The 4,070-nt window shown below is 47.3% G+C and overlaps 1 pseudogene; it reads left to right on the forward strand.

Moving 5' to 3' along the window:
• The first annotated feature begins 731 nt into the window (after positions 1 to 731).
• On the forward strand, positions 732 to 1,688 carry LOC147725046 (E3 SUMO-protein ligase KIAA1586-like; annotated as a pseudogene).
• The last annotated feature ends 2,382 nt before the right edge of the window (positions 1,689 to 4,070 follow it).

The raw sequence follows: 4,070 nt of genomic DNA on the forward strand, positions 1-4,070 counted from the left end.
CTGGGGTATGTTGCTGGCAGAACTGCCTTACATTCATTACTGCCATAGACCTGCCTGAATGAAAACAAGTTTTGTTGCTTGGAATGCCTTGTATAAGATAGACTAACTGTATTTTCCCCTTCACATAGCAAAACTTGACTCCCCTTCACATAGCAAAACTTGACTCCTTGAGGGCTTGCTCTTCAGTCTTCACAGCTGAATCCCCTTGTCTCCCACAATATCATTTGTAAAAGCTCTGTGGACCCTAGTTTTGCCTATTTCAGTATCCTTGCAGTCCGGTATACATGTTTGCTGGCGCCCAACTGGCATGGGGAAATGAAAGTACCCCAGTGACCATCTATTTCTGCCTGCTGGAGCTGGTAGAAACAAATGCCCTTGGCGTAAAGACAGCTCTCCTAAGCTGCTTCGAAAAAGTTGAACTCACAAAAAGTCTGCTACATGATATCTTGATTGCCGTGTGTTCAGATGGAGCAGCAGTAATGTTTGGTAAAAAAGGAGGAATAGTAGCATTGCTGAAATCAGAATTTCCAAATCTTGTACTAACATGGCACTGTTTGGCTCACAGACTAGAAATTGCTGTGGCAGATACAGTTGATGAGGTTACCGGGGTCAATCACTTCAAGCTTTTCATGGACTCATTGTATGCCACATACAGCATGTCACCAAAAAACCAGAGAGAGCTAAATCTGGCCGCCAGCAAGCTATGTGTACAGCTTCAGAAGATAGGGAAAATGCTTGATACTAGATGGGTAGCATCCAGTTACAGATCTGTGAAAGCTGTTTGGAACTGCTTCCCTGCCTTGTGCAAACATTTTGAGAATGCTTCTAAAGACCCATCCAGACCCATAAGAGACCGGAGTAAGTATGAAGGTCTCTTGAAGAAGCTTACATCCTATTCTTTTATCAGAGATTTGAGGGTAATCTGTGATGCACTTCAAGAGCTGAAAAACGTATCACTCTCCTTACAGAGGAGGGACATTACCATTGTTAATGCCCACAGACTTTTGGTTAGTCAAGTACGTATATTTAGAGCAATGAAGGACTCACCAGGGGAGTTTGCTTCTGCAGCTCAGAGAGCAGTTGACGAGGGCAAATTCAAGAATGTTCCTCTTTTCCATGGTAGAAGTAACTCTGTTGCCCTTAATCCAAATCAGTTTTACCAAAGTCTGTCTGTAAATATCAATAAACGATGTGCCCCGGCTTTTGAGAAAGAACTTATAGCCAGCTTCAGTGTGCTAGATGCAGGCAACTTGCCTTCTGGTGGTGAATGCATTCTTTATGGGAAAACAGAGATCCAGAAACTGTGTTCAGAGTTTCAGCCGCCAGCAAGAGATACTATCCAAGCGTTTAGATTTTTCAAAGATTTCGATCGAAAGAAAACCCCATAAGCATTAAAAAAGTTAGTAGTTTGCATGGAAACCATGCCAGCAAGTAATGCGGATTGCCAGAGAGGTTTCAGTGCAATGAACTTAATTGCTAGTCCAACAAGGGCCTCTCTTCTTGTAGAGACCATTTGTTCATGTTTATGGATGAATCTCAATGGTCCTCCATTTGAAACATTTGACGTAAATCTGTATGGAAAGAGTTGGCTGGCAAAAGGAAGGTCTGCTGAAGAAAATTGTTGTGAGAAACCCCAGCAAAATAAACACAGTGAATATCTTCAAGGGTTTTGGGAAATCCTGCAATAGATTTCTACGTAATGTAAATAATTTGTACATCTTTTTTTAGGTTTAAAGTATTTTATTAGAAGGGTACAGCAGCAAAAGAAAAAACAATTATGCGAGAAGTCAATGCTTGCGCCAGGGATCGTTCCAATAAAAAAGTTCAAATGTCCCAGCCTTGCAAGGGCTGCCCTGGGTTTCGGCCCTGTGTGCGGAATCATGTTGAAGGATTAACAACAAATTACCAACACTTCGTACCCTCCATTTCGATGAAACAACCCCCCCCCAACAACTACCCGTGCCCTCCCCTCCCCCCCCCCTGTCCAGTGCTGTATAGTATAGAACTTAGATACTCTCACTCCTGTCTTCCCTCTCCCCCATCGCTTGTAGAGCAGCCCCACTCCCTCCCCAACCGGACAGTACGCTATATTGGCGGTGTAATTCTCAGAAGCCTCAGGTATCTTGGGCAAGTAAGTTCCCTGAATTCCGTGGCTAGTAGTGCGTGAAAAGGCTGCCACAGCTCCTCAAATTGTTCAACCTCCCCGGCCAGCGTGAGTGACAGCTTTTCCATCCCCAGAACATGCCACAGCCTGTGTAGCCAACCTGTAATAGAAGGGGTGGTCGGTGTGCGCAAGTGTATTAGGATGTTTTGAACCGCTGAGCCCAGCATGATAGCTATCTGCCTTCCCCTACGGGATTTCAACGGGTACATTAAGCCATTGGGGAGACCAAGCAGGACATAAGCCGGAAAGCGGGGCAGTTCAATACCAAAACAAGTATCTATCTCATTAATCACCTCTGTCCAATATGTCTGTAACTGTGGGCATTCCCTTAAGATATGTGTCAGTGTGCCTACCTGCCCACAGTCGCGCCAGCACGCGTTATCTATGAGCCGGTTCATCTCATGCAATCGTTCCGGAGTATGGTACCAATACGTAGAAACCTTGGTGAAGGTTTCGGTGAGTCCTACATGATAGGCTGAGTGTCTTGCTCAGTACGAGATCTGCTCCCATTCCTTGTGGCTAAGTATTCTCCCCAGTTCTCTGTTCCAACGTTCTCTGCCTGGGATATAAAAGTGGAAGGGTGGGGGCTGTAGCATTTTATACAGATCAGTTATGAGTTTAGTGTCTGAGGTGCGTGTCGCCAACCACCTTTCATATGGCAACAGTTTCCTGTCTGCTGACTCCCTCACTTGTGGCTGCAGGACCCAATGCTGGACCTGCCAATATTTCATGCAATCTGTTTCGGTCATTTGGTAATTTTCTTTAAAGCTCTGAAAGGGGAGAATCCCTTCTTCACTGTACATGTGGAAAAGCGCCCTGCAACCCTTCGCCCTCCAGTGCGTGAAGGCTCCAGGTTCCATCCCCGGTGTAAAGTCCGGATTGTCCACAATAGGCGTGAACGGAGAAGGGAACGTGGTGAGATCAAAAGACTTGTTGGTGGCGTCCCATACTTTCAGCGGTACCCTCGTGACATAAGACGCGTAGAGGTTCGGGGGGCGATGTGATCTTCGCAGAAACGGTATTTCCTGTAGGGGACGACCCGCGACCGCCTGATCCTGGAATAGCCAGTGTTTATCTGACTTCCAACTACTCCATTCCACCAGGTACCTCAGCTGTGATGCTTGGAAATACTTGCGAAGGTCTGGGACTCCCAGTCCCCCCGACTCCGGCGCCAAAGTTGTCAGGGCCCGCTGCATCCGAGGTTTACGGCCGTGCCACACAAAACGGGACACCTCAGTTTGCATCTGCTGAATCCACCCCCTAGGGGGTTGTAACGGCAATGCTCGGAATAAGTACAGAATCTGGGGTAAAATTGTCATCTTAACCGCCGCAATCCTGCCGAGCCAGGATATCGTCCCCTTGTTCCATCTCCCCAGTTCCTCTTTTACTTTCTTGCTCAGTGCCTCGTAATTTACCGACACCATCACTTGCAACGTGGGTGCCAGCATGATCCCTAAGTACTGCACATGGTGCCGTGACCAACGCAGAGGAAATAACCCCTGCAGTTCCTGTCTCGTTGCGGGTGTCAGGGAGACATCTAATGCTGTAGATTTCCCCACATTCATCCTAAATCCGGCTACCCCCTCGAAAGCCTCGAGTTCATCCATACATGCGGGCAAAGCCCGCCTCGGGTCTTCCAATGTGAGAATCACATCATCTGCGAATAGGCTAACCGCGTGGGTGTAACCTCCCATTCTCACACCAGTCACGTCCGGGTTCTGTCGCACTCTTTGGGCAAAGGGCTCCATATAGAGAGCGAAAAGGAGAGGGGATAGTGCGCACCATGTCTCGTGCCGTGTTCAATATTGAATCGTTTGAGCCACAGCCGTTAACTCGCACTGTTGCCGCCCGGGAACTTGTAGCAGTTAAACACAATACGTCAAAATTTCTCCCCTATGCCCATCCG

The sequence above is a fragment of the Lissotriton vulgaris genome, chromosome 4_1 (assembly GCF_964263255.1).
Source record: "Lissotriton vulgaris chromosome 4_1, aLisVul1.2, whole genome shotgun sequence".
NCBI classification, from domain to species: domain Eukaryota; kingdom Metazoa; phylum Chordata; class Amphibia; order Caudata; family Salamandridae; genus Lissotriton; species Lissotriton vulgaris.